At 48.9% G+C, this 18,563-nt stretch overlaps 1 protein-coding gene across 3 annotated transcripts in view; it reads right to left on the bottom strand.

Moving 5' to 3' along the window:
* ELFN1 (extracellular leucine rich repeat and fibronectin type III domain containing 1) overlaps window positions 1-18,563 on the bottom strand; it is a 105,419-nt gene that overhangs the window by 67,113 nt on the left and 19,743 nt on the right. For all 3 annotated transcript variants that reach the window (XM_064673153.1, XM_064673154.1, XM_064673152.1), the window contains exon 2: window positions 15,741-15,853. The gene's annotated coding sequence lies outside the window, so the exon portion shown is untranslated. The remainder of the gene's footprint in view (window positions 1-15,740; window positions 15,854-18,563) is intronic.

Below are 18,563 nucleotides of genomic sequence, written 5' to 3'. Positions count from 1 at the left end.
GCCAGCAACTGGTCTCATTTAGCCAGTCAAATGAGAGACGCTCATTAAAAAAAATGTAATGAGCAACTAAGGTAATTTTCTTTCAAAGCCTTTTGATTAGCTGGACTTGCTGGGGAATGCTGCGCTCAGCATGAGACAACGTCTCCGTGAAGGGAGCAGCAGGTACAGAGGAGATGGGCTGCCAGGGAGAGGGAGTCAGAGCTGAGAGCTGCCCGGGATGGCTGAGTGCTCCGCGCTCCCGAGGGCAGCGGGATGCAGCCGCGCTTTGATGGCATGACCGTGTGTGTGCCTGCATGTCGGCCCGAGCCGCAGCTCTGGGATGCCCTCATCCCAACTCGGTGAAGCAAAGGAGCCCGAGCTGACAAAAACACGTGTAGCAGCGCCGGGAGCCGAGCGGGGACGCGCCTGCAGGTCACCGACGCTGCGGTGCCAGCGGAGAGCGGTGCCAGCCCCGAGAAGGGCTAAAAGGGTTGACCCTGACTCTCGGCTCCGGCATCAGCACCCCGAGGGAGGTTTGACAATGTGAGCTGGGTCAAGGCACGAGTCAGAGCTGTCTCCGCATAGGGAGAGAGGCTGGCACGTGTCAGCCTTGGGAAGTATGCCTGGGTCTTGGGAAGTATGCATGGGTTTAGGACAAAAAGGCAAAAAATCAGAGAGAGAAGAAGTGCGACTCCTGCCTCCCTTTAAATAATAATTACCAAAAAAAAGTTCAAGGAAATGGACAAATTTTGCTTCAAAAGAAATGTAACACTTCATTTTGCTTCATCGTTTTTTGAATAGTTCTTATAAAACACAAAGGCTTTAAACAAAAGGTCATTAAGAGATAAAGAATTGAAGCCCTTTTCACAAGAATGAAAGGAGAAGGCATCTTGACATTTTTAATGTGGTTTTTTTTCCTTCTTCTTTCCAAACCGAAAATTAATCAACATTGATTTGATTTCACACACATAAGCCTGTTTTGGGGAAGTGGCATTTGCTGACAGAGAGCTGTTTCGACAAGAAAATTCCAGGCAGAGGAGCACACAATATGCTGCACACCATTAGGGTACATGAGCTACAAGGACACTGGTCTCCCAGGGTTCATAATAAATCCCATCCTTTTTCTGGGTCAAGAAACTCAGCTGTCTGGAGGTTATGCTAACACGCCAGGGTTTGGGGACTGATGTCAAGATCTGAGGAATTCCTGTTGCCTGGAATAGAAACAATGAAATTGTTCCAAGGCACCATTTATTCCCAGGTGCCTGCAAGCTGTCATTTCTGGGGAAGATGAAGAATTTGAGAAGATCTAATGTCTTCAGAAATAATTCAGAAAGACAGAATTCATTCAGCTCCTCAGGTCAGTAATGAATGGGACTCGTGTGAATCAGAGGAGGATGGAAGGGACCTGACCACCAGCTCTCCCAGATCAGGTGAGTTTATGCAGCCACACAAGAGGCAAAGACAAAGGCTTTGAGCAGCTCAGACTAGAAACCACAAGTGTTCCACAGGGGCTGGGTGGGAGCAGTGAGGACCAAGGGATGCAGTAACCATGGGGCTGGCAGGTAGAGGCAAACAACAGGATGCTGTTTCACCAGCAGTTAAGGACCAAACCTAGTTCCCCTGCCTTCTGCCTTGTGCTACTCCAGCATCCCAGTTCCCCCCAGTAAATGCCTGTTTTATCTTGCCTCGTTTCACACGTCAGACAGTTCTAGTCTAAGGACTAGATAGGAATTGGTCTATCTGGGAACAAACAAGCAATGCTATGAACAGTGGGGTATTTGCCAAGCAGCTGTGAGACATCCTGAGTGTGCCACAGCCTTTACCTGCAGGGAAGGTCAGAGGTGGGATGAGGAAAGGACAGCACTGAAAGAATCATAGAATCCTTAATGTTGGAAAAGACCCCTATGCCCACCAAACCATATTGCAGTGAAGCAATCTGCTTCCCAATATGACATGATGACACACTGAGCCTGGATACCAGAACCAGTCCTGCTTCCCTGCAGCACTTCCCTGGCTCTGTGCAGCCTGCTGTCCTGGCTGGCATTCTCTTCCCTGACTACATCACTTTAGAATGCTGTGGTTCCCCATATCTATGTCAGGGAGCAGAGAAAATGGCAAGGGAAAAGCAAACAAAGTGAATGGGAAAACCATAACAAAACCAGCAGAAAAATCTTCCCACGCCACTCTGTGCTTTCAAGTAAATGAAGCTAATTAACTAATTGCCTAAATTATTAGGGCTATTTTTACCCTTGTATGCAGGCTTGGCTTTATTGCCAATTTCTTAAGACTCAGCACTGAACTCTCAACTTATCAGAAAGTTAATGAAGCAAAGCCCCTGCAGTGAGGAGCTGGAGGGCAGAGCAGCTGCTGGGCCAGGACTGGGGTTGGGGCTCAGGTGGGCACCACTGCAGCAGGGAGGGAGCATCTGCATCAAAACAGCCCCCCTTGGGTGATGCTGTTTAACAAAGAAGTTCAGTTATTTGCTGGAATCTCACCTGCACCTGAAGCTGCCCCCAGTAAAGGATTTCTCTGTAACTAAGCATCCCCTCTGCTCCATCAGTTTCCCACTGCAGCCAGGGTGATAGCGTTTCACACCTGGGTGAGAAAAGGAGAAGACTGATGGCTACATGCCAGTCCTGGCTCCATGGAAATCCATCCACTTTCATGGGCAGACAGTAACCTTGGACAACTGGACAACAAGGAGCAAAACCTGCTTGAAAAAAAGCTTTTTGGCCACAAGGCACATGCAGCCAAGTTACTAATGACCCATCTAGGGGCAAGCTGGTAAAGCTGGGGATGCAAGTGGGGACTTTGGGTCTGCATCTAAAGGTGGATGGAGCTTGCTGGAGATGGTTTTAACAGCTGTTTAAGGACCCGGTTGGGATTTTAGTTGATGGAGCTTGCTGGCATCTACAGCACTGAGGTGGAGTTATCACACCCCAGTGCTGCCAGCTTGAGTCTCTTGAACCAGTTCACAGCAAAGAACACCCTCTTGGGGCCAGCTGGAGCCTCTGCTCCTCTCAGGGAGGCTGTGGGGCTCTGGGAGCACCAGAACTGGGCTCAGGGCTGTGCACTCTGCACTGCCCCAGGAAACAAATGCCTTTCAAGCCTGGTTTCCCCACTGTCGCCTTGGAGAGCAAGTTCAATCCTGCGTGTGCTGCTTCCAGAACTAACTGGGGTTTGCTGGGCTAGAGATGCCTGGTGTCTCCACACTTACAGAATGGGATGCAGCCAACTAACCAAAACATGTGTGTCCCTCTCCCTGCGGGGAGCTAACAGCAATGTTGTTTCTGACAGAGGAGTTAGTGGGACTCTCAGGATGTATTTATTGAGATGCACCCATTGCTCTTTCTCTGGGGACGCCACCATAGACCAGTCACCATTGCTTTGCACGTCAGCCCCAAAAATGCCTGGATTGAGACACATTCTCCGCAAATAGGGAACTGATGTTACACGGCCCATACATACAAAGTCACCCCTTCATCACACGCACACAAATATCTCCTTCCCAAATTATCCAGATCACCCTCCACAAAAGGAAAGGGCTAATCCATCTCCTGTAGACTCGACTGACCACACACACTGTCCCAGGCATACAGCCTCCATTCAGGCAGGAATACAACGTGGCAGGAGCTCCCTCCTTCTGCTTTGAGAAAATGGTGTTTTCTTGGGTTTTGAGGGATTTTCTCCCCAAGGAAAACTAAATGTTTTCTCCTCTTCAGCTAAATGCCAACTTCTTAGCTCTCTGGTGGAAATCTCAGTTAACTCCATTACAATCCCCCAGTCATTCCAGCTGAAGAGCTGGTCCCCTCAGGAAGCACAAGACAGATAGCCCTTCTTTTCTGTAACAAATCTCACTTATCAGCTGTAATGAGGTGACATTTCAAGTCTGGCTCCTCTCTCAACACACAAGTACACAACAGTTTGGGGTGGCAAGTCTCTTCCAGGCATGTCATTGAGGAGAAGGACAGGTGACAGTCCACTGTCCTTTAGATGCAGGAGGGAGCTCCCCTCTGAGTTATCTCCAAGTCTATCTTCAACGTTGGACCAACCAATGTGGCTGAGTCCTGGAGACCTCCAGTAATGGAGATCTCACAGCCTCTCTGGCCATATGTTCTGGAGTTGTGCCACACTCTTAGTGCACATCTCCTTCCAAATGCCCAGCCTGAACCTCCCAAGCTGCTTGTGTGCCCACTGCACCCCTGTGAGGCTGTCTGCTGCTATTGGGAAGAGTTTGGCTCTATCATCGTTACAAGCTCTGCCCAAGCAGCTTGATCCCAACCTGGATCCTGCTGGCTGGCAGGATGTGGAGTCTTTGGATGCCCTGAAACATTGGTCTGACACTGCTGGTGAAGGGAATGTCAGCATCACATCAAACTATAAAGTAAGCCACGGACTTTGCCAGGGCAGTTTCCACCCAGGCACTTGTCCCTCCAACAGGTCTCCTTGACCCCTCACAACTGATGATGAAGGTGGACTAGATGGCAACCACTGCTCTACTCAGTAGTGCATGAAGGACACCTCACAACTCGGTGAGCAAGGTAATGCAACTCACCACAATCTTTGGTATCTGTCTTTCTACCTGCAGATGCTCTCCCCAAACTCTGGCCACCTTGCTTGCTGAAGACCCCATCTCGGTCAGAGCTAGCCAGCTTTTGCTATGGAATAATGGCATGTTTTGAGGTTTGACTAGTCCAGAGTGTAATGTCTGTTAGATCAGGCTCTTTTCTCTTAGAAAAGATGAATACTTTCTACAATTTTGCCAGCAAAGCACAGGGAGCCATTGTCCCAAAGTTTTGTAAATATAAACCAGAGATTATTGTCCCTGGGGTGATTTGGCAGGAAACTTCACCGTTTTCAAGGGCCTTTCTGTGTGTGAAATGGAAAGAGCTACACTGCCCTGTTTGCAATGTACTTAGAAATTCTTGAGTACCTGGCACAAGACTTGCTGTATTATCTCCTACCTCATCTCCTGTATATAAATCTGGCAGCCTGGCAAGGGAAATTATTCCAGACTTGTGCTGTCCAGAAAACAGCCTGACAAGAAGATTTGCAAGTCACTTCTCCCTGCTCAGTGCCACCTCCTGCCCCATCGCTCAGGAACCCACTAGAGATGATGAAATTAGGGCTCTCCACCCTGGGAGAGGGTTGGCAACCCCAAAGCAGGAACTGGCAGGCAGTTCTCACTGCCTGCTGCCAGCTCTGAGGACTGCTCACTGCCTGTTCCCATCACTCTCAATGTTCCCACCAAGACACCACTACCTCAGCCACTACTGCAGAGAAACCACATCCAATGCTGCCCATTCCACCCATGCTTAGGGACCAGCAGGGAGACTGGGTGGCAATGGGGAGCCCAAGAGAGGTCAGTCCTGCTGCAGTATTTACAATACAGGAGAATATCCTGGTTTTTTCATTCCCCTCAAGCCCACAGTGGAAACAGAGAGGACTTTAGAACACTGCTATTTCCCTACTGCCCTAGGGCAGGTCCTGATGGAGGTGTTGGGACAAAAGGAGGAAAAGTCTGATTTCAATTTACCAAGTGCCTCTTCCCAGCACATTTGCAAGTCAAATTCAATTTCTCAGGGTTGCATTCTGCATATTTTATCCACTAACATATTTGCATAGATTTAAATACAATACAAAGCTACAGACACCATGAAAAGAGGCTAGAGTGGAAAGGGCAGGAGAAGCTTGTCCTTTTCCCTTAAGCTTACAGAGGATTCCATTCTGAGAGGTCAGAGAAGGGGCATTGCCAGGTGGGAGCTGTGCCAGACCCTCACCTGAGCAAGCACTGCTTGGAAGAACAGGCACGAGCCATGGGAGACTTCAACAGGTAGGTCCAGGGCACGGATTGGCACTGATGATGCTGGGATAGAGCATTTAGTAACCTCAACCCGTGCCTGTATCTCCTAAGAGAGCAGGATGTCAGCTCAGAACTTGCTACATGGCATCTCTCCAGAAAGGGGAAAAATACCTTGGATAATGCAAAAGTTTCATGGGAATGCCCCACTGGTGAAAGAGGGCATTCCCCAGGAGGTCTCTGAACAGGTACAGGTATGTAACACAAACCTTTAAACACATACATGACAAAGAAAAGCACCATGTTAGATGACTAAATCCCCCATGTACCTGGGGGAAATGGAGAATAAACCCTGCTCACCAGAGCTGTGAAACATATTCACCTGTTGCAGGAATTAATCCTTTTTTTTTTCCCTAAGAGAGAGTGGCAGAGCTGTGCCCACGGAAATCCTGTCTGAAATGAATCCCTGATAAAGAGGAAGCCAAGTTAAAAAGCGAGTTTTGCTACCTGCCAAGGCCTTAGGTTTCTTGTACAATTACTGTATTAGCAGGCTACTATGGGTACAGATATTAAACTGCTATGCACAGCAAGAAAAATCATGGAAGTTTTGAGATGGGAAAGAAACACATGAAAAAATGAGACAGAAGAAGGTAAGAGGGGGAGCAGTGATGTGTGGAAGGGAGGGAGGCTGGTAAATGATGGAAGAGATAGTGGAAAGGAGGTGTAGAAGAGAGCAATGAGCAGTAGTGTTGGGAGAACAGAGAAAGATAAAAAGAGGAGGAGAAAGGAAAAAAGAGATAAATGAGGGCAAAGACCGACTCATCATTTTGCAATTCCACCCCGGTGGAGAGGAAAATTGATGTCTGGAGCTTTTTTTATGTCCAACCTCCTGGGCATGGGACAAAAGACAAGTTATTACCCAACCCCAGGTCAGGTCTGTAGCCTGCCAGCTGCCCAGACACAGAGAGCCCAGGGGAGCCGTAAATCAAGGGGGCCAAAGAGATCACAGCGAGGCTGGGACCAGGCACAGAGCAGCAGTGAGCTCAGCAGAGGCAATATAATCACAGGAGAGGAGCGAGCCCAGGAGCAACACGGGCAGATGAGGAATGCCCAGCCCACAAGGGCTTTGCTCATCTCTCCTTCACGCCATTCCTAAGGACAGCGCTCCCCCAGAGATGCAAGTCCCCCTGCATTTCCTCCTGATTTCCCTTCCTATTGATTTTCAGGCTCTGAATACCATTTATTTTTGCTTGCTTGATTCACTCATTCATTGAATAAAGGCATCATCACTATTATTATTATTATCCTCGTCATCGGACTCCTCATCACACATTATATTATTTGCATTGCAGAGCTGGAAGATTTCAGGTTGAGGCAGGAAATTTGTGCGAGTTGTTATTACTGCAATCAGATGAAGTGAGAATTGGATCAGTGGAGGCTGCCAGAGCACAGTTGTCCCAGCAGGACACTGAGGCTCTGCCCAATCAGGGGAAGCTGCTGCTTCAACCTGCAGGTCCCACCAGCAATTTCAGACCTGCCTTTGGTGTCCCATCTCTCCCTCCCATCCCACCTCCCAGCTCTGCCAGCTGCCAGCAGAGAACGGGGAAACGCATCAGTACAGGAGGGCAAGGAATCAGAAAGGACTTGGCGAGATTGCGCATTTTCTGCCTTGCTGATGGTATTTATTAGACAACAGAAAATAGCTATTTTACCATCTGCCTTGTAAAAAAAAAAAAATCCTCATTAAATTAATGGAATGTGCAGCTGCCGAACAGAGTGTTCCTCTCGTGGCTGCCTCCCCATCAGCCCAGCGTTTGCTGGAGCAGGGAATCAGGCTGCCAAGAGTAGCTGCAGCTAACCTGGGCTCGTGTGGTGGGAGAGGATGGACAGATGGACAGACAGCCTCCTGCTCCTCCCAGCCCTGGGTTCTTGCCAGGGGACCTCTGGATGTGCTGCTGCCGCAGACGAGGCGCAAGGGCTGCCTTGCTCACTGTGCTGTGGAGCAGAGGGCTCGTGCCCTTCCTGCACACACCCCTGCTGAGTCTCAGCAGGGGTGAAGGGAACTGGATGAGTCCGGTCAGCAGGATGAAAATGCCTCTTTTTGCCTAAGCAGAGAGTGATCCAGACGCCAGATGGAGGAGGTCAGTGTTGCCCAATGCCATATGTTGAGCATGGCAGGATTTGTGGGCACGTGAAGTCCCAATTTCCATGCCTCTGCCACCTCAATCAATGTGAACGAGTCAATCCATCCCTATCATCCATCTCTACATCTCAAAGTTTTATCTGAGCTGATGTTTGCCCTGTGGAGGTGTTCATCTGAGACCGCAAAACCAAGAAGGCCTCAAGCCTAGCTGACTGCACAGCCCAGAGGAGCTCCTACACATAAGCCCTTTTTTTGGCTGAGAATAGATCAGAAATCATGAGCCCAATCCTTTCTCAATCCCAGTAAGACAGGTACACCATAAACCAACAGTCCTGGGTGATTTTAAATGATGCTGACAGAGAGGACAGCAGCCAGTGTTACCAATTCATTTCTCCTTGGCACTGAGCAGCACTGAAGGGGTTTAAGTGAACCTTTTCTTCTAATATCTGGCAGAGCATGGGCGGTGTTTAATGGGGAAGTGATTGCCAAAATCCCATATTACATGGGGCTTTGAGGAGCAGATCCACCAGTTTGTATTGCCAAAGTCTCCAGGAGGTACCAGATACCACAACGCGCTGCCTTAGCTCATTGTGTCGCCACTGCGTACAAGTAACACTTGAAGAGTGATGTCTAGGACTACTTTGGGTCCAGCAGCTCTTCTCCTAGGGAAATAAAGCCCTTTGTTAGTTGCCTCAGCACTGACGATGTTTCAGGATCACTGCAGTATAATCCACATTTAATCCTCAATTGTGTTTTCTGCTGCTAACCCCTCTGCTAATGCCAGGGAGCTCCCAGTGCTTGCACTGCTCCTGGGAAGCTGCAATCTGTTCTCTGTGGTCCTCCTCTTCTCTTTCTAGGAGTCTCTTCCACACAGATTTTTCACCTAGATGAGTTTTTACCTGTCTTTTGTGGGAAATTTGTTCTCTTAAATTTGCTCCTTTAGCAACTGGGGGGAAGCTGACATTGGCAGATAGGTCCAGCTGCAAAGAGGTTGTTCCCATTGTGTCTGTGCAGGAAGCAGGAGATGGCCTCTTGGATTTCAGCATGCAAAGGAAAGTTGCAGGACTACAGCATGTCGAATCACTTCATGCTGAAATAAATCCTGACATAATAAGCCCTAATACCACCAAAGAAACTATTACAGTCACTTACAAAAATAATCCACATTGAAAATCAGCGAAAATACCTCTCCCTGGTGGAATAACATGGCTCCAGAGGATCAGTTCCAGTCAAAGACGATAATTTCATGTTTACCCAACAGATGAGGGCAGCTCTAAAAGTCAAGTGTTTGTTGCCAAAAAACCTCTGCTGAAGTGAGATTTTGCCACCTCCCATCAAAGAGTTGCTTTTAAAAGCAATGAGCAAGTACAAAAGGGAAGACCATGAAAGGCAGAGATCAAATCAAAGTCCAGAAGGATGCCGTGACTCTCCCACCATTGCCTTCAGTCCTATCAATCCTCAATTTGCAGCAGCAAGGGCAGAACGAACACCAACCTGATTGCTTCTCAAGCACAAATTTTCTGGTTTTCAGAGGTTAATGGCAAAATTTCTCACAGCCTTTGCCTACACTGCTGCTGGTCTAGGAGATTTTAAGGCAGAACCATGTCTGCAAGTCACTGACTTTATCTACAGCATCAGTCTGTTCAGGGTTGTAGGAGTATTGCCACGTATGGATCCTGGCCCTGTGGTGTGTGCACACTGTTGTGGCAGTGCCACTCTCTCAGAGGAACCTGTGAGACAGGGCCATCAGGCTGCTGAGCTTCCTCGTGGAGAGGCTTCAAGGTTGGTTTAGAAAGCAAGTTAGCCAGAAAGACATGGCAGAGCAGCAAACAAACAGGGACAGGCATTTTTCTTCCTTGAAAAAAACATTTTCTTTCTTACTAGAAAAATGGAAACAAACAAACAAACAGACCCCTGCAGTTCCTTTAATTAAAACTTGAAGGCTGTCACAGGGAATTTTGATAAAAACACTGACATTTTGCAAAGTTGCCCTTGGACAAATCATGAGCACTGAAAGCTCTGAGACAGGGACACTGTGGAAGCGCCTGTGCACACACCAGAGCGTTTGGGAAGGACATTCATCTTCCTGCAGTCAGGTGTGTTGGTAATTCCGAGTTGTTCCTCATGTGTTTGCCCTTCCCATATCCACGTGCAATCTACACCGCACAGGAGCTGTGGCAGGACTGTGAGAAGGCCAAGAGAAGGTCGTGTGGTTGCACACAGGGAAAAACACAGAGTGCCCACGGCAGGGCTGTGCACACATGGCTGTGCAGGCAGGCAGGGCTGCGGGTGTTGCTTGGAAAGGAAGGACTTCGTGCCTGCGTGTCTCCTGCTGTTTGCACAGGCATGGAGCTGCACCACTTCACCAAGCCTGGGACACTGTTACAGCAGTCCAGGGTCAGGATTGCTGGCTGAGACAGCAAAGAGTGAAGCACAGCTCCAAGATTTCGGGTTACTCATTTGTTCTCTGGGAATTTGTAGAGCTGCAGCTTGACACGGTGCCCGCAATTCTCCAGGACATCTCCAATGCTCAGGACCTTGTGCAGTAGGATGCTTCTACCTCATGAGTCAGAAATGCTGGTGCCCAGACTTTCTCCTCTCTATGAGCATTTTTATCCATCACCCCTGGCTCAGGTCTCAGCTGCAGACAGCACCCCTTCCGCAGGCCCTGCTCAGGCAGATACCCATGGCCACCTCCAATCATCCACAGAGGAAAACGAGAAGAGTCAGATAGGGAGGAAGGACCTCATCCTCCAGGTCTGCCCCGGGGCTGATGTACATGTGAGGAGCCACTGCTTTTTAATACCGTGGGTCTCATCTCAGCATCATTTCCCTCTGCTCCATCCCCCTGCTTCTCCCATTTGTGTGGGAGCACTCAGTTCACACTAACAGATCTGAGCATTCCCAGATGATTAAAGGAAGTGCTGCCTTTTAAATCGCTCTGATTGGGGTTGACGGCTGTGTGGAGTTGGACACTTGGCTCTAATGATGTGTGAAAATCTCCCTGCTGTGACCCATCGTTCCAGCTGTGGAAAATAAGGAGAAAGGCAGAGGAGGGGGGTAAAAAAATCCCTTCAGTGGGAGTCCCTGATCAGACAGAGGTTTGTCACTCAGGATGGTCCCTCTGGGGTTCTGCTCAATGCCTGCATGTGGCTGGGAGAGATGGCCCCGCTTCGTGGAACTGATGAGGATGTGTGTGAATGTGGCACCAGTGGCAGCAGATGAAGCAGGGTCTCACTCCGGGGCAGATCACCACGACCAAAGCATCTGAGCCATGTTGGAAGCTCAATCCCAGAAAAGGAATGCCTGCCAGTTTCATGGTGCCCTGGCTCTGGCTGGTCCCACCAATATTCCCATGCTGGTGTTGGGGGGATATTATCTGAGACTGGGATGTTCCCGGTGTGCACAGGCTGCCAGGGCATGGCCATGCTGCTGCTGGAGCGTTGCTTCAGTCAAGTCCCATGAACGTGGTAAGGAAGGACTGAGCAAGCAAAGCACACCATCCCTGACACACAGGGGGCACCAGCTGACATCTCCTCAGGTTAGTCTCCATCACTGCTGCTTCCAGGGGACCCACAGTCAGATCCCTGCACGAAGGCAATGTCAACCCAGGCAGTTCACTGCCTTCTTTCCCCACCACCTTCCTCCACTGTTAACTCCCTAATGACACCCGAATTCAAAGCAAGTCTTGCCATACACAGTCCAATCCTTCCTCTCCGGACAAATTTGCTTCTTAGAGGCCCTCCTAGCTGAGATTCACTGTTCTGTGGCAGACGGGAATGGCCAGGCGGGCTCTGAAAGGAAGGATGAGTTTCCTGAGGCTCAGATGGGGCTAAACAGAGGCACAGGGGGGAGGTCGGGCACCAGCCGGAGGTGTCCTGCAGCGAGTGACCCTCAATGTGACATTGATGGCTCTTAATTCCTAAGCCTGCTTTGGAAGGATTTCAGTAGATCCTATTTAATCACTGCAGCCTCTTCATCTCCCTTGTCTCAGCTCAGGGTGATATTACGTATTCTCCTCCAACAGCTTCCTCCAAGAACTGGCCACACTCCTCCTCCTTCTTCTCCTCCTCCTCCAGGGGTCCCTGGTGCAGGATGTGCCACTAAGCCCTTCGCCCACTGCACAGCACGGGGCTGCCAGAGCTGCAGCTGCCCTTGGCCTGTTTACCAGCACACAGCTCAAACAGCATTTGCCTAATTTCCCCTGTCCCCGGGAGGGCTCAGTCCCGTGCTAACGAAGGGCACGGCCCCCTGCAGGTGCACCACCACCACCATGTCCCTGCAACTGGGCTGTGCCGTGCATAGCATTAAATATTTAAGCGCTTGTCAAAATGTTGTAACGATTTTTTTGTCTTGTTCCATTAGCTCCATTTCCAAAGGCCACCACTGGAACTACTGAACATTTATTTCTATTGAATCCAGCTTAGAAGTTATGATCTGAGAAACCAGGAGACAGGACAGTATGTTCTGCGGCACCGGCTTTTCCCCATCACCGCTCGGCTGAGACACGTTGGCCTTTGAAATATCATTTTTATTCCTACCTTAGAAAAACTAAAATAAAGAGATTGACTCTTCCACCTGCTTGATTTGATTCTGCTGGTTAAATAAGGTACATAAATATCAGTCAGGTGGCCACCCTGTGTAAGTTTTGGGGCTGTGTGTTTAAACGCCCTGCACAGTTTGTGGTACTGGCGGTGGGAGCTGAATTTCCTCCCCAGGTGCAAAATAAAGTGCTGTTATTACATGATTTTCCTGTTGCTAGAGAGGTATGCACATGAATCTTCCTCCCTCGCTGCCTGTGCACGAACAGCATCTTATTATGCAAATACTATGAGTATTAGACAAATAGCACTGAAGAAAGCAAGTGGAGAGAGCAGTTTAGACTGAGGAAGAAGCGTGGGCAGGGCGGGCTATAGGGACCTATGGTCCCCAGGTTTGCTTAAGGTTCACTCCATTCCCAAGAAATACAGAGCCACAGGGAGTTGCATAGGGTTGGGGACACCTGCAGCCCCCAGGGACATTGGGGAGATGCCCAACACACCAGACCTTGGCCACAGGATCACACACGAGGGTCACTGCAGGGCTCAACTCCCCAGGTAAACCTCAAGTTTGCACAGGGGAGCTGGGTTTGCCGCGGGCCAGAGGACGGGACTGCTGGTGGCAGCCCCGCAGTCAACAGCCTCCCCTCCCTCAGGGTACAATAAAGGGAAATCTAAAGCCTTCTTGTAGACTTCCCTGCATTTCAGTTCCTTGCTATTTAAAGACATGTGAAAGCCCAAGAGTTCCAGCTTGGCTGCCTGTGCCTGGATGCTTCGAAAAGTTGTAATCCCTGCTAGTGACATCACAGGCCGTTGCCATGGGGATGTCACAAACTCAGAGCTGTGACTTCACCACGGCAGGGATGGGCAGCAAGGGAGGCCCTGCTTCCCAGCCACCAGTGTCTCTGGTAATTAGTAAACTGGCATGGAAAATGAGGATGAAATGCACAGGATAGGCACATAAAACCATTTTGCAAGTATGATCTATTGGAAGGCATTCCCTCATGAGAAAGTGCCTCCTTAATGTATCCTGCGCTCTTAAATAACCCGCAAAAGGCAGAGAATAAAATAGAAATTATAGTGATTTGTTTTATTGGGCATTTCACTGAGTAATTAAGAGGATAATTAAAAGGCGTTACGCTCAGCCCTCATCCTGCTGTAGAGGAGCATCCTCATATTGAATGTGCAGCATCATCCAGTGTCATCCTGTGCCAACATGGGGTTCCCTGGGGTGAGAGAGGCATGCATGGATGTGGGAAGGGGTGAAAAACATCTCCCCTGTGGCCTGGCAGGATGCCAGAGCTCTCTCAAGAAATGCAGGATGGGAACAGTAGGTTGCAGGGAGCAAACCCCACCTTTGCGGCATCTCTTGGCATGTGGTGTCAGGCTTCGGCACTTGTGCATTGTGTGTGTCATGTAGGGGAGCCTAAAGGAAAAAACTATCTCTAGGGAGAGCTCACTGTGGTGAAACATGGGCTGATGGAGCACCATAGCCAAGGCAGAAGTGGCAGAAAGCTGGAAAACCAGCTGAAAGCTCAGCACAATGGTCCCCCTGTGCCAGGAGGGCAGCCCTGTCACCCACCCCCTTTCTAACACTTATCCCCCATTTTGCTTCCTCACCTTTGGTACATATAAAAGTACCTGTATAACTAACCCAGATAGGACTCAACACCAAGAGCCCTCAGCAGCCACAACGCAATCTAAGCTGCCTCCCTGAGATAGCCAGGATTTCCCACAGATGAGGAAACCTTGGTGCTGGCCAACACATCCTTGAAACACACACATATCAATAAACAAAGACCCCATTCAAGTCACAAAATCTGCAGCTCCTTTCCTACCCCAGCACATCTCGCTCCACCCTGTTTACCCACCAGCACAGCCACACTCCAACAGAAATGTCAGGACATCAGGTGCCACCACAGGCTTCCTCTGAAGCCCACGTTACAAACTGGGGGTCTCAATGCTCACACACACTGCTATGTCCTAAGAGACCCCAGGTGAAAGCCAGCAACAGCAATCTGTCCTCAGTGGTCACTGCAGGCAGCAAGTGTGACGATGGGAAAATGTAAATGGGAGTGACAGACACCATGAAAAGAAAGGGCTTGACTGGAATCAGTGACTCCCACTGGACAAGCATCTACAAACACCAAGATGACAGACAAGCTAATTCCCGATATTTCCTCAAACCACTTGCACAGGGGCAAAACAAGCAACCAACCCAGCCAGGTAAGTGAGATACCCCAATCTCCAACACAGCAGCACTGAACAGTTGCCAAGAATTAAGTAGTCCTCAGGTCCTTGTTTGCTCCAGAACACATACTGAGGGAAATGTGCTGGAGAAGGCTGGCATGTTTTAAACTGGTCTCTGTGGCTGGAAACCCTTTTTTTTCTCCCTGGAGAGATAGATGTGACGGCTATAATCCAGTTGCCATGCTGGATTTCAGGGGCAGCAGCTTGTCCGTGTTGAGCCCAAAGTGTCAAACAAACGTTAGAAAAATCCACGTTCAGAAAGTCACCAACCCTCCCTTTTCCTATCCTGGAAACCACAGCTCCTCTCCACTCTCCCCTGCTCAGAGGGAGCAATTTCCATCTTCTTCAAAGGAGAGTAAAACCGGCTTTTTGGCTTGTGGCTGGCTCTTACAGGCGCAAGAGCAGCTTGCTGGGAGACTCGAGTGCTCAGCACAGCCCTAAAACAAGGCTCCTGCTTGAAGTGCACGGATTGAGGCTGGATTAAGAAAGCCCAGGAGGAGTGCCTAGCTCTGCTCCTGCACTAAAAAGGCTGTTCGGCAGCAGCAGCAGCCAACGCAGCTTCATCCTGCTCAGCCCTTCCTGTGATCCCCACGAAGCCGCCACGGCGCCGGGGAAGCGGCGATTTCGTATGCGCGGTTCAACATGACCCGGGAAGCGGGGAACGGCAGAGCATGTGCTCTGCTTCCCAATGCTGCTCCTCCCGGGAGGCTGCGGGAGCACCCAGTGCTGCGCTGTTCTCCTCGAGAGGGGCATAATTAACTTCCACAGGGGCAGGGTGAGACCAACAGCAAACACAGGACAGAACACCACCACTAACCACCTCTGCCCGGTCAGGCGGAGCCAACAAAGCCTCCAGAGCCCTGTGCTGCTTGGGCACAGAGACTCATCTGTATCTTGAGACGAGTTTAGAGAACCCCTTCCAAAGTTTCCCTGTTGCAAACACCTTATTTCCCCCTCTAATCAATGCAACAAGCAGGTTTAGTGCAACACAAACAGGGAACAGAGGATAAAACAATATTCCAGCCCATACCTGAAGGTGCATCCTTCTTTTCTCACCAAGCAGCAGGGAGGACATTGCTGTCTCTCGGTAATTTTCCAACATCCTGTGTTGCAGGTAGATTTATGCACTGATCATAGTTGGAGCTGTTAATAAAAAAGTGCAAAGAAAACGGATTTTACTGTGAAGTGTTGGACTGCTTTTCTCCCAGCTTTGCATTATCATGACTTCCTCCTTTTTTAATCTTTTTTTCTATGATTGACCATGTTTGGGGTTCAAAGCTTTAAAAATAAATCGCAAAGCGTCTTTCATCTACTATGCATGAGAGAGTCAGAATCATTACATGGTTTAAATGGATATTTTGGGAGCAACGCTGGACCAAGCAGTTCCTTCTTTAACTGGGAGCCAGAGGGATAAAGCTAATTTGCAAATAATGTTACATGCTGGTTTTACGTGAACTCAGGGAAAGGGCTGCAGCGACTACTTGTCATTCTTTGTGAGAAACTGAACAAAATGGAAATCAGTTCACTAGTTAAAATATATATAAATATATATATAAATATATAAAAAAGATCTGCAGCAGACCAATTTCTCCTGCACCAAGGGAACATCCCAGGACTGCAATTAAGCTGTGGCTCAGCACGAACCCTACTGCTGCCTGAGCACTGGGGACAAACAGACCGGCTGTCCTTTTCCTGAGAGCAGATTTTTAACTTGGTGACCTGAGAGCTTTTCTGCAGTTCAATTCGAGCCACTTCTTCCTTATGCAGTTCGAAAGTCAACTTTCCCCTTTAGCATCATTAATGTCTTCCCCCAGGAGGGGGGAGCTCCGATATCTGCAGAGCTGCATCTTCACAGCGAATCGCCTATCGATGACTTTGTGGCTAATATATACAGTGGGAAGCAGAGGAGCTAATATAATGTAATTTTCCATGTTTACTGCATTATTACAGTGGTTGAATCTGCTGATTAGTTCCCATTTTTTTGCCATCTCGTCCTGAGCATCCCTTTTATTTTTGCCCTGCTTATCTGCATAGAGTCATTTATCCACACGACTGCTGTAACAGCAAGCAGGGCCAAAGCTATCATTTCTCCTCCCTTTCACATTTTAATCTTACAGACCTCAATCTTTGTGATACCACTATTATTTTGTCCATATCTGATCTAACGGGAACCAGCCATTATTTTTTTTTTGCCTTAAAAAAACAAAACTAATCCGAGCAAAAGATCATGGTGGCTGTGGCGCTAATGCTCCCTGGCATATCTCCTTGCAGTGAATCCGGTGCTAAAACAGAGACTGTTTGTTTCCCTTCTCTCTACAGAACTGCAGGACTGACCCCTCATGCACAGGCAGCTCCCACCAATAAACAACGTTGTCCCGATCTCCCAGGGGATTCATTTCTCTGCCAACTATCTCAGCAGCTCTTCTTATTGTCTTATTTATCCAAACAGTGGAAAAACAACTCAAGTGGAGCCAGACATTCTCCAGCAACATGACTGTTACTGATTTCTTCAGATCTGTTCCCCTACAAGCTAGGAAAGTCTCCTCCCTCAATGGTTAATTGAAAAAGGGGGGGAAATTTCCTATCATATGAACAACATCAGAAAAATGCATCGCTGTTTTTGAAGATCACAACATTTTGCCCCCAGCTTCCCTAATGCTCCTCACGTCCCAGCTTTGAGCTAAGTCACACCAACTGGAGACCATCCGCTGAAGCATCGAGCCAAGATGTTCTGTATATGCCAACCACATCAGCCAGAAGGGATTTACTTGGGAGTGATGAGGAGGCAAATTGAGGAATCCCTCTACTCCCTTCTCCTGCATCCCAAGGTTTTTCAACAGCAAGTGTGCTCACTAAACCTTCTCATTGCATGGCCACAATCTGCACCATCACTCTGTGGTTTCTACCTATGCCAAGGTCTTCACCTCTTCCTGAAGCCCAAAGACCTCCATGTGTTCCACCTTCCCTCAGGATTATTACAAATAAACCAAGGGCCATGTTCAGCCCTCAGTCTGTGATGCAAGCAGGGATGTGGAGCTGCTTCGAAGGCACATGGCACTGGCAGGACACAGGATCCTGCCTGACCCCTGTTCAGGATTTACACAGGTGAGACTTACAGAAATCAAACCAAGCCCTTCCCCACATCCTCTCCTGAATGGCCCAATACGGGGAATTCCCTTGCTCACATCCACACAGAGCTCCCAACCACCCAAGCCGTAGTGCTGCGGGAACCTGAATGTTCCTTGGTCTAGGTACAACCCAGCATCTATTGTATTTATTGTTAATGAAAGATTAAATGCTCTAAAGAGCATTATTAATTTTAAAGCTACTAATAATTGTCAGCTGTCCCTCACTTCACCCTGAAAGCCTGAGAGCTGTAACAAAAGAGCAAATTCCAGCTCAGAGCATCCTTAACCGAGGATGCCACGATCCACAGCCCAGCTCCGCAGCTCAGGACCCACGGGCATTTGCTGCAAGTAGTGAGGAACCTCAAAGGTCTTCTAATGTGATCAACCACAAAAAGCCAGAAATGGCAGAAAAAGAACTCTCTGTCACCCTTGTCTTTGAAAATAAGGACTCCCACCAACCTCCCAGCTCTGCAACACCGAGCTGTCTTCTCTTGTTCCAGTCTGCACCCCATCATCACAGCAAGAGCAGGTTTGCACAGCGACCTGTGTTGCAGCAGTCATGAGATGGTGATAACCCATTTGACTCCAAGAGAAGTCTGCATTTCTGAATCTGTTCCTTGCTCTCTTCCTCCTTTGGAAAACTCAGCTCCTTACAATCTCACAGGAGCATGAGCTGAACAAAAGTCACAATGGGCCCATCCCAAATGAGTTCTCATGGGACAGAA

This window comes from Pseudopipra pipra, chromosome 16 (genome assembly GCF_036250125.1).
Source record: "Pseudopipra pipra isolate bDixPip1 chromosome 16, bDixPip1.hap1, whole genome shotgun sequence".
Lineage (NCBI taxonomy): Eukaryota > Metazoa > Chordata > Aves > Passeriformes > Pipridae > Pseudopipra > Pseudopipra pipra.
The sequence above is the reverse complement of the archived record's forward strand: the minus strand, read 5'-3'. Positions and strand labels throughout refer to the sequence as shown.